A 12684-nucleotide genomic window follows, 5' to 3' on the forward strand; every position below is an offset into this window, starting at 1 on the left:
ACAGTGATTCCACATCCCCCACTTCTTACTACATGTATCTAATACTGTTGTGACTTAGATTCATGCCCCACTTTCCCCACTAAGGTACTGGGAACAGAGATCAGTTTATCTGCATCTTATGTAAGGATCACTATTATAGTTGGATTTTCCAGAAAGCAGATACAGGTTAGCATGCCGAATATTTATTAAATAATATCATTGGTATCAAGTTCTGTAGAAGGAAGGGGAAGAAAGCAGGAATGGTCAGAAGGAAACTGTGAACAAATTCATGACAATGAAGGCCAAATCCAAATGACAGCCTCAGCCTACCCTATGGGGAGATCTGGAGAAAATTTAGCATTATCCTAGTAAGGCTGAGATCACCAGGCCTGTATCCTGCATCTACCAGTCACTGGATGTGAACTATCCCAGGGAAGGGGGCATGTATTTGCGTGAGGGATCCTTCTGCAACTGAGGCAATCTGGAAGTGCTAACACCTGGATACTGGGTGCTGACAACAAGCCCAGCAGCTGAAGCAGTAAGTATTTTAATGAAAGGGGGTCTGGATGGCACACCACAATGACCACAATGACGACTGCAGCCACCATTGTGCCTTACACAATGCATGTGCTTACACATCTGTTAGCCACTTCAAAGCAGGGGTGGGAGGAAGAATAAGAATAACTGTTAAATGAAAGATTAGAACGGATTTTTTTAAATCCCAAGATTTGAGGCTAACAATGTATACAAATTCCACATCTGCCTCTTACTACATTACAGAGCTTCTCTGTAACTTCCCTTCACTCCCCTGAGATGATAGCGAATATGCTCCATGTATATCTGTCCCTAATATTTACGTGACTCAGAGAAGGAATACAAATGAGGTTCCCACCCCTCGTTAGTGTGTAAGCACCTCAACCCACATGCTTAAGTCCTGTTCACACTCTTTCCCCAGCACCCCTCTTAACAGCAGCCCCTTGGATCACTCTCTGCTAAACAGACTTGGAAAAGAAGCCCTTGCAGTCTTTGGAAATAGGGTTGAGGGTATTTGCTTAGGGAACCTAATACCCCAGTGCCTGAAGTGGGGTCTAGACAGAGCAGAATAGCTCTGAGCGGGACTCCCCTGGGCCCCAGTCTCCTCACTTCACAAGGAGAAGACTGGGATGCCAAAGTTAAAATAGGTCTCCCAGGCGAGGCGCGGTGGCTCACGCCTGTAATTCCAGCATTTTGGGAGGCCGAGGCGGGCAAATCACCTGAGCTTAGGAGTTCGAGACCAGCCTGACCAACATGGAGAAATCCCGTCTCCACTAAAAATACTAAAAATACAAAATTAGCCGGGCGCGGTGGTGCATGCCTGTAATCCCAGCTACTCAGGAGACTGAGGAAGGAGAATTGCTTGAACCCAGGAGGCGGAGGTTGCAGTGAGTCGAGATAGGGCCATTGCACTCCAGCCTGGGCAAGAAGAGCGAAACGCCATCTCAAACAAAACAAAACAAAACAAAACATAGGTTTCCCTGAAGCACAGGGCCCAAGAAAGGAGTCCTGGATGCACCAATCAAAGGCTGTACGCAGTTCAATAGCTCATCCCATCTGAACCTGGAAAGAAGGACGCATTTAGGCCAGCTATTAGTGTTCTTTAATTCTATAAAAAGTCCCAGCCGGGCGCAATGGCTCACGCCTGTAACCCCAGCTCTTTGGGAAGCCAAGGCGGGAAGATCATGAGGTCAGGAGTTTGAGACCAGCCTGGCCAACATGGTGAAACCCCGTCTCTATTAAAAATGCAAATATTAGCCAGGCGTGGTGGCGGGCGCCTGTAATCCCAGCCACTTGGGGGGCTGAGGCAAGAGAATCATTTGAACTCAGGAGGCAGAGATTGCAGTGAGCCGAGATGGTGCCACTGCACTCCAGCCTGGGTGACAGAGCAAGACTCCGTCTGGAAAGAAAGAAAAAAAAAAGTACCCAAATGAATTCTCCCTTAAAAAGTTCTTTCCGGCCAGGCTCGGTGGCTCACGCCTGTAATCCCAGCACTTTGGGAGGCCGAGGCGGGTGGATCACGAGATCAGGAGATGGAGACCTTCCTGGCTAACAGGTGAAACCCCGTCTCTACTGAAAATACAAAAACATTAGCCAGGCGCGGTGGCAGGCGCCTGTAGTCCCAGCTACTCCAGAGGCTGAGGCAGGAGAATGGCGGGAACCCGGGAGGCGGAGCTTGCAGTGAGCTGAGATTCGGCCACTGCACTCCAGCCTGGGCGACAGAGCGAGACTCCGTCTCAAAAAAAAAAAAAAAAAAGAAAAAAAAAGAAAATGCAAACACTATCAGTACTTTCTTTACAGAGTAGTTTTAGGGAGTAAATGAACTAATATATGCAAAGCGTATAATGCTCTTTCTGGCACAAGGTAAGTGCTCAATGAGTGATAGTTATTATGACTAGATAATATGTGGAAAAATGCAATATGGAATATATAAGATATGAGAAAGTTAAAAGGAAATATTGAGAGCATATCATTCGGGACCTCAGTTTTCTTAAGTGTGAAACAGGGGTGAAAATATCTATTCCAAAGGTTATTTTGATGTTGAAATATTAAATGGGGCCAGTCTCTCACTAAATGCTTAGGAAGTTATAGCCCTTATTTTTATTGCATTAACTGGCTCTGGAGCATAAAATTTTGAACTTGGTTGTTTTCTCTGATGTTTCTCACCATCCTGAGTCCCACAGGCTAGGGAACTGGAATTCCTGGTGTTCTCACACCATTGTGTACAGTTGTGCAGTGCACAACCTCCAAGGCAGTTCTACATTTTGTCTCAAACCTAGATGTGGGTCTTATTCAGCCCTTCTCCCTGCTCCGTGTCCTGTGCCCTCAGGAGAGTAACCATGCTGGGCTGCTCCTCCAGGAGCCCCTGAACTCCCCAGCACACAGTGTGGGCTCCTCACCCATGGGTTCCCCACCTTCCAGGCAGGGAGCTCAGAAAAGCCTCAGCCCTGGACTGTGGGTGTGGGAGGGGGCAAGCTGGGAGTCCAGGGAGCTTTGGCCCCTGCTGAGTCTGAGTCAATCTCCCTTTCTCTCAATGATGGAAATGTGAACATGTGAGAAAGAAAAGAAGTCACCACCAGCCACACTATTTGTCAAAACGGACAATGCTACTGTGTGCAGTAGAAGGTTGTTGAATTGGGGGTCCAGGAGGCCTGGATCTTGGCTTTGGTTTAGCTTGAGCCAGCACCATAACCTGGAGAAGGCACACAGATAGACACCTCACCTTCCTGTCCACACCTGTCCTTACCTCTGCGTCCTGGGGAGTATTCGTGTGCCAGGGTACCATTTAGACCTTCCACAGAAAGTTACTGTGGTATTCCATGGAAAAGAATGTTGTGAGATGGGAGATGTAATTATGCCACATCAAACAAAATAAAACATATTTCTTCACAGACGGATTTTTAAGAGGGAGGGAGGTTTGCCATTGTCCAAACTTACTTTGCCACATTACCCTTGACATTTTTTTAATGGAAGATCTGTCAACATCTTAAAGATGTCCACGAAGAGTAGCTTGGGCAATGATGAGTTACACCTCTTTACAGTCCCTCTTGGTCTAAAATGATAGTGTCTCCTCAATATCAGAGAAATAACTTCAAAAAGAAAAACTAAAGTATTAGTTGGCCTAAGTAATCATTATAATCAATGATAGTAACTGATGAAACCTGCTTCAAACCTGAAGTGGCATGTGTTTATCATTCATTGGGTCAAATTAACCTTTTCGTGTATAATTTTGTTAAGATATAATAATTTTTACGTTTATACAGCATTTCAGACAGGTAACATCATTAGACCAACGACAGACAAATTAGAAGAAAATCGGACAAGACATTAAATTTGTTAAATAATTAAAGAAGTACCTTATGGTTATATTTTATTCAAAAGTTAATTTCTGATTTGTTATGTCTTTTGAAGGTGCTAAGCTAGTGAAAGAGACTTTGTTACTTGACAGTGGTGAATTACAAATACAAAATTTCTAGATTACAGATGAAGACTCAAGCCATGCTAAATTACTAAAATTCTAAGACAAGCGTTAGTTAAAACAGGAGTCCATCATCAAGAATACCTACTTGGGGCCAGGCGCAGTGGTTCATGCCTGTAATCCCAGCACTCTGGGAGGCCAAGGCAGGCGGATCACCTGAGGTCAGGAGTTCGAGATCAGCCTGGCCAACATAGTGAAACCTGGTCTCTACTAAAAATACAAAAATTAGCCGTGCATGGTGGCATGCACCTGTTAATCCCAGCTACTTGGGAGGCTTAGGCAGGAGAATTGCTTGAACTTGGGAGGTGGAGGTTGCAGTGAGCCAAGATCATGCCACTGTATTGCAGCCTGACCAACAGAGTGAGATCAAAAAAATAAAAATAAAAATAAAGGAATACCTACCTAATGACCCTACACTTGGATACAGCAGGACACTTCTAACAAAGCACATTCAAATTTCAATTCCAGTTTTCACTCAGTCAACTCTTCCTACTCCTCTGGCCTCTCTCAGGGAATGGTACCCAATGTCCTGAGACCCAGACCCAGGGAGCAGCCCAGACTCTTCCCCACCTCTCCACACACACCCAAGAAAACACAAAGCCTGGAAATTCTTTTTACCACCTCTTTAGTCAGCCCACCTCTCTCCATCATCGCTGCTGTTTCCCCTGTTCCGGGCACCATAATCTTTGCCCTGAAATACAGCTACTTCAGTGATGGCTGCACCTCCAGCCTTGCCCGCATCTATCCATTTGCCACACTGCAGTCAGGGAGATCTTTCCTACGAGAAGATGCAGTCATTTACCTTCCTATCTGAAAGCCCTTGGTGGCTCCCTGCTGCCCTGAGGATGAAGTCCAAACTCCTCAGCAAAAACATAAAAGGTCTTTTTTGTGTGTCTCTTACTTGGAATTGCTGGCTTAAAAACTGAATGCATCGGCCGGGCGTGGTGGCTCATGCCACATAATCCCAGCACTTTGGCAGGCTGAGGAGGGCGGATCACCTGAGGTCAGGAGTTCAAGACCAGCTTGACCAACATGGTGAAACCCCATCTCTACTAAAGATACAAACTTAGATGGGCGTGGTGGGGGGCGCCTGTAATCCCAGCTACTTGGGAGACTGAGACAGGAGAATCGCTTGAAAGTAAGAGGCAGAGGTTGCAGTGAGCTGAGATCACACCCTTGCACTCCAGCCTGGGCAACAAGAGCAAAACTCTGTCTCAAAAAAGAAAAAAAATGCATTACACATACATATTTATTATATACTATATCCTACAAATAAATGTATAATGTATAGGCACACACATTTCCACATACAATTAAGTACAAAGAAAATATTGCAGACTCCAATGTACTATGATTTGGATTTCACAAACGTTACCATTCTGTCATATTTATTTATATAATTTTAGATACTATTTTAAAGACATAAAATATTATTGATACAGCTAAACGTTCTACACCCCAGCCACAAATCCCACCTATTCCAGGCCAGACATTGCCAGAGGGAATCTACCTTTACTGTTTTCATTAACAAAGTCAATTAATCCAGCATCCTTTGGTGAACGGTTCATCCCTTCCTCGCAAATCTGGAGTGCTTTCTCTGTCCTGTATCAGCTATTTCTCAATGTTCAATTATATAATTCTGTTCTATTGGTCTCTCTCTTTCAAGACAAGCTTCTCTTTATTATTCTTAAAAGATGACTTGCTTATTTTTGGCTCTTTATTTCAATTGGATGTTTGTTATTTTTAGTAGAACCTGGCTACTAATTTAATGGCTTTGCACATTATAGGGACATTCAGTCTTTCTCTTATTTTCTTGAGAAAATAACTATAGTTATTTTTATTAGAATATGTTCATTTGTCTATGGGTTCAGATTTATCAACACCATTTACATTGTTTTAATAAACTCTGTAAGTTTTTCTAGCTGATTCATTTATGCTTTTATCTTTATTATTGCCTTTCATTTACTTTTAGAGAATTTATGCTTTTATTGTTTTTCCAACTTCTTTTTGTTTTTTGTTTATGAATACTATTCGTATTGATACATAACAGTTGTGCCTATTTTGGGGGTACATGTGACATTTTGATACATGTGTACAATGTATAATGATCAAATCAGGTAACTGAAATATCAATAACCTCAAATATTTATATTTACCTTTTCTTTGTGTTGTGAACTTTCCAATTCTGCTCTTCTAGCTATTTTGAAATATATAATAAAAAATTATGATCTCCCTACTGTACCATCAAATACTAGAACTTACTCCTTATATCTAACTGTATTTTTGTATCCATTTACCAACTTCTTTTCATCCTCTTCTTAGCCTCTAGTAGCCACTATTGCTTTTTCAACTTCTTGGAACAAATGCTTAATTGGTTAATTTTTAGTCTCTTGTTTTTAATATAAGCATTTATCATATTGAAGGTTACAAATGTCCCTATAAACATCAGTTTAACTGTACAAGTTGTGGTGTGAACTGTCTGCAATTTCTATTGTTCTTAATATTTTGTAACTATCAATTTGAATTCTTTTTTAACCCATCAATTATTTACAAGTATTTTTAGCTTCCTAGTGAATAGAATTTCTTAAAATTATATTTTAGTCATTAATTTATAATCTTACTTCATGTTTGTTAGAAGACATAAATTGGGTTATATCGTTTTCTTGATGTTTATTTAGACTTACTTTGTAATCAAATATATGGACAATGTTTGTAAGTGTTCTTTACTTAAAATATGAAGATGCTTTTTTATTGGAAATGGATTATTTTATATTGGGTGGACATTCTAAATATGTTCATCATATGAAGCTTTATAAATGCATTATGTAAAACATTTACATCCTTAGAAAATGTTTATCTCCATTTTTCAGTAACTCATAGAGATGTGTTCAAACTTCCACTATAATATTGGATTCACTTTGTATTCAGGCAATTTTTGCATTACATATTTTTAGGCCATCTAATTCAAGATTGTTAGAACTTCCAAGTGACTTGTGTTTATCTGTAAGAAAAGACTCCCCTTATCTCTAATGCAGTTGATTTTGTCTGATATTCAAGTCACTATATCAGCCTTCTTTTCTTTTTTGCCCACTGTATCTTTTTTCATGTCACTACTTTAAACATTTTTGTATCATATTTTAGATGGATCTCTTAAAAAAAACTTATAATTGAGTTTTTTTATTTGATTGTTTTATTGCAGTGTGAGAATCTTTGTCATTTAATAAAACAGTGTAATACATTTACACTTAGAACTACTGGCATATCTGAACACTTTACTACCTTCTAATTTTTTAATTACCATTCTCTATTTATTTTCCTCCTTTTTTGCTTTTTGTTGAATTATGTGGGAATTTTGTTTTCTTCTTTTGATTTGTTCAAAAGTTGTACATTCTTTCTGTACTTCTCAGTTCATTATCCTTATATTTTTAGCAAACTTATTCAACATAGTTTTATCAACCTCTCTGCCTTCTTCAAACAATGAAATGATCTTAGGTCTTCCTTTTAATCTTCTTCACGTGGTTTTCTTGCTATGTTTCTAATTCTCGGGGTTTTAGTTTGCCTATCTACTGCCTTAATAATTCTCTTTCATGGCTTCTTTGCCTGTATTGTAATTTTCTTATTATGAGTTCTTCCTTGATGAACCCTCTTTATTGAAGGTTTCTTGAATAGTCTGAGTGGTCCTAAGAATAGTGTTCTATTGGCTTCTCCCAGAAGAACAGTGAGTTCTGGACCACTTTATGTTAATTTCTCAGTTTGGGATTATCACATCATGCATATAAATTCAGAATTTATACCCATGTTTAGTGCAGACTTGGCATTTCGATTTCTCAAAGGACATTGTCTGATTTTTAAAGATTCACTTAGAGCCTGAGACAGACCCTGTGCTTTCTTACCATGTCGGCAAAGTAGAAGATAAAGTTTATTATTATTATTATTATTATTATTATTATTATTCTAAACTTGGAAGCTCTTTGAGGATCATGGCTATGTAGAAGGGATCTCAATTACAGCCACCCACTTCACGCAATGCCAAAGATACATCTCCTTTCCTCCAGTTCCATTAGGGCAATAAAACCTGAGTCCCAGCTCACAGCCACATGCCCAGGTCTGATGGTCCCAGCCTTCAGCAAGGCTGCTAGAGGCTGCTGAGGGTGAGAGGGGTACTATGACTAGATATCTATTATTATTGGCATGAAGGGACTTCCATCTACTTCTGTTATTAAACTATATGTATAGATTCTACTAAGCATTTCCATGTTGTTTAACAAGGGAGGAAAATCCATATTAGTGTACCATAACATAAAAATCAGATTCTGAGTGCATTATTCTCCTTTTCCTGTTTCCTCCTAATCTTTCTCCCTTTCTACTCCTGACCTCCACTTAAACTATTTTATGCTCATTCTCTCAACTCCCAGGTCTCCCCTTAGAAGCCAGGTAGAGTAGCAGCTCTATGAAGTTTGAGAAAACCTGCCCACTTACTGATTCCTTGTGGTTGAGCCCTGTGGCTTTGAGTAGAAAAAAAGAAAAAAAAAAAAAAAAGATTCAGGCAAAAATGGGGATAGAAAAGAGCAAATCATCAAAGAAACTTACAGATATCATCAAATGTATTTTTGGTGAGTCCTCAGCTCCTCAGTAGAGTAAATCTCTCAGTAACATTTCAGAATCAAACAAGGTATCATCTTTGGAATGATCCTGTCAAATTGGTGAAAAACCAAACCAATTTATATCTCCAAATCAGCTTTGCTTCCTTTCTATTTGAGGGGTAAAGAAAAAAATCCTTGGACTAAGAATATCCCTCACCAAGAGAAAAGAAGCAGAAAGCACTGATAATTAGATGCAAAGAACATTCCCCCAAATGTTCTTAACTTTCATAGCCAGATACTTTTCTAAATGTTTTCTCACATTTTCTAGGGAAGCATTTTCTGACATTTCCTCCTGTTGAGACAGTTTCCTTTCAGTGATTCTTTCTGCAGTAACTTTAAGAGGCAGTCTCCAACAGTGTCCCTCTGCAGGTGGTTTTCCTTCTTGGGATAATTTGCCAATGGCAATTGCATTCCTTATGTACTCAGTGACCTACCAGTCTGCCCTGGGTCCCACAGAGTAAATACTCAAACTCTCCCCTGAGGATCAGTTTTCTTTAATTTTCAATTTTTTAAATCTCTTCATCCAGCTGTATTACTTTTGATCATCAAGTCTAGGTGAGATTGACAGGTGCTGACAGTTGTTACAGCTGCTGCTAACCACTGGTTACCTTAGAAATTGAGGTAAAACAAACACAGGAATTCCAAGGAACCATACCTCACCTCTAGGTTTCTGAAAACATCGTAGAGTAAATAAATCGCAACTCTTACTCCCATCTATCAGGCTGATTTTGTGGCTGGATTTACAAGAAAAAGCAGAGGACAGAGAGACAGTAGCAGGGGAGAAACGAAAGTCAGTTGTTACCAATAGTTCGGAGACAGAAAGCTCTGAGCTTCCATTAAGCAGTTTGATTTATAGCTTCGGATATTATGTGCAAGAGCACCCACAATCCAAAGTGTTTTGTGTCTTGACCTGTAAAAAATAAGTCTATTAACCCTAATCAATCTCCTATTATGCTGAGGTGCCTGAAATTTAGCAAGCAAAAGGGTGACTGAGGTCTTGCAGCCCAGGAACTAACCATCGTCTTTGGTAATCTGCAGTGGCTGGGGTCTTTGCAGAAGCAAAATGATCATTCAGAGTAAGGCACTTGGGGAGGGGCTTTCATCTTTTAATGAGAAAATGGAGGATTGTTTTCATTTTTAATTGCTGGGGCTAATTAAGGCCTGGGGCTCTTGTGTGAACCTGGACCCTTGCGGATGCGTGTTCACAGACACCTCTGCCTGTGCTTCACCCCAGCTGTGGGTAACCCGCCTGCCCTGACTTCCTGCTGTAATTAGTAAGGGCTTCTATTCCGATTAAGTACTTTATTGCAGAAGCTAATTATGAAGTCTAGCTGGTTTGCTGTGCCTTAGGAGGGATTTCCTTGTGCTTTGTGAGGGGAATTCTAAGGGTGGGTGTTGTTTTAACCTTTGAAGGGCAAAATAGAAATTGACATATCGCACGGATGGTCAAATGTTAATATGGGCATGGAAAATGGAAATATTTTAAATCCACACCAGGAAAACCAAGCAAACAAAGCTTCTTTTTAACTAAGATTTGGAGAGGGGGTTAGAAAGGAAATAAATGCTATCACTCTATCAACACCTACGAACTGTTATAATAGATCCGTATTAGATCCCCAAACAAACCCAACCCTAGGTTGCAGAATCTGTACTTTGCCTTATTTATTGGTCCAGAGTGAAACTGTGTAGTAGAAGGTTTACAGCAGTGACCACATATTTTTCCTTGCAATAGTCTGTTCATTCGTGTGTATGTTGTAAGAGTCACTGAGTCTTTCTAACTCAACTTTAAAACACTATGTGTGAGTGTAGTTGGGAAGTAGGGTAAAATGAGCTAATGATTGAAATAACCCAGCCTGTTCCTTTTACCAAATTTGGGGCAACAGTAAAGTGGAGACTCCTAGATCTTGCCTCCTGTGGCCAGGAGGACTCTTTCTACCTCCACTCCTGTGAGCCGCCTTGGTTACCTCTTGTGCTTAGGGGTGGGCACACCTATAGAACAGCATACCTTTGTGACAGAAATCCAAGAAAGAGACTCTAGTAGGCCCTGGAAGCAGGTTTGAGGCTGTCTTGACAGATAATTTCCCATGTCAGGTACCTGGAGCTTAGTGGGGTGGGGATGAGGGGAGGTTGCTGTAGGTGGACATGAACCTTTGGCCTTGGGGACTCCTCAGTCCATGAGGATTGTGGCAAAAGAAGAAAGAGTGAGCCTGTTAAATCTCCAGGTACAGGGCAAGGTCCTGGGTGCCCAGCTCTCAGGGCAATACTACAAATAACATTAAAAATTAGGTGATATATGTTCATTCATTTATTCATCAAATGTATTTTGACTTTCTACAATGTCTTATGAACTAGGCTGGGTACCAAGAATATGTAGGTGGCTAATTATGCAAGATGATGTGAATACTTTTTAAATAAACTTTCCAGAACTTATACAACCAAATGAATGCAGTTACTGCTTCCATTATTGTGGAACTATTACTCTCTTTAGAAATTTTGCTTCAGATTTAGAATATATATAAGAAGACTATGTATAGGTATATAATGTATGTGTGTATATATGTGTGTGCATCTGTGTGTATAATATTCAGAGATTTTAAGGGTCCCCCCTTTCTCTTTGTAGATGAAGAAACTGAAGTTCAGGAATGGTAAATGTTCTGATCAAGGATGTTCTGCTGGAGTGGTGATTGATCTCAAGCTTCCTGCAAGCCTGTTAACTACAGCATTGATCAGTTCGCCTAAGTTTCCTGACTGTAAATATCATGGCTGATTCGACCATCGTGCACAAAGCCTGTCATTCAGAGAGATGGTGCTACAAATTGTTTTGCAATTTCAGTTGTGTTCAAATCAACCAAGTATACATCAGAATGTCATCAAGGCTATGAGCTCCACCTCTCTAAATCTGGGTATTCCATGTCCGAGAAGCGTTTTGTGCCTGAGAGGTTCATATCTGCAACTGTCTCAAGGCTCTAACTTTTCATAAACACTATTACAAACCAGTTTAGGTTGTACAAGAGAAGACTTTCTTTTAAAAATCAAAAATATAGGTTTTGGTTCATCTTTGCAAGGTGGGGGAAAAAAGCAGAATAAAGAAGTCTAGCCCTCCTAGATGACCTCAATATTTGAAATGACCCATGCAAGCACTTTCACTGAGAAGTGAGTAAAACTAGGAGAAATTGCTGCCAGATTGAGTGTACAATAGGTCTGATTTTGTTGCTTCACAACTTTTTTTCTCATCAAACGGTAGAGTGGACTTCAAAGTGGAGAAGATCCTGTCAAAACTTCACTCACACTCCTTAATTCAGAGGAGTGAGGGCAGGTAGTGGGGCAAAGAGCCATGATACACAAAGTGCAGGCCACTGCCCCCCACTTCAACCTGACCTAATCCATCATGGGAATTCACATTGCCTCAGCCAAAATAAATAGAGAGACGCTCTTCTGCACAATGGAGACTTTTCTAGCTGTGACTGCCTACTCGTCACCTCTCAACATCCACTCACACCCCCAAGCTACTGAATGCCTAATATAAATGCATAGCAAAATGTAAATTTTCTGTTTTTCTGTCATCTGGGACTACAGAATTTGGGCAGGAACCCCCCCACACACACCAATTTTTGACAGAACATATTATCATTCTTATTGCTTAAGAAAGCAAAGAACTCCCTCTACAAGAAGAGGACCAAAAAAGAAAAATTTAAAGACTTAGAAAAGATATCGCATTCAAAGAATGGTACCTCACCGAAAAATGGAAGCAAATCCTTCTCTGTTAAGCAAATTTGCTACAAGAAAGAGCAGAAAGTTTTAGAAAACTGCTAATCTGTGGGCTTAATTTTCAAGTGCCTATTAAATTTATCAATCCTCATTAAGCATTCCTGAGGAGAAAATCATCTCCAAGCAAGAGAGATGGGCATTAAAAGATAAGATTACTGGATTAAAAATCACTATGTTGGCTACAAACAGAATATTAGATTCTGTAGAAAACTGAATTAAATAGATGACAAATCCCAGACATTTATCCAATGCTCACAGGCAAAAAAATGGAATAGGTAAAAG

The sequence above is a fragment of the Chlorocebus sabaeus genome, chromosome 16 (genome assembly GCF_047675955.1).
Source record: "Chlorocebus sabaeus isolate Y175 chromosome 16, mChlSab1.0.hap1, whole genome shotgun sequence".
Lineage (NCBI taxonomy): Eukaryota > Metazoa > Chordata > Mammalia > Primates > Cercopithecidae > Chlorocebus > Chlorocebus sabaeus.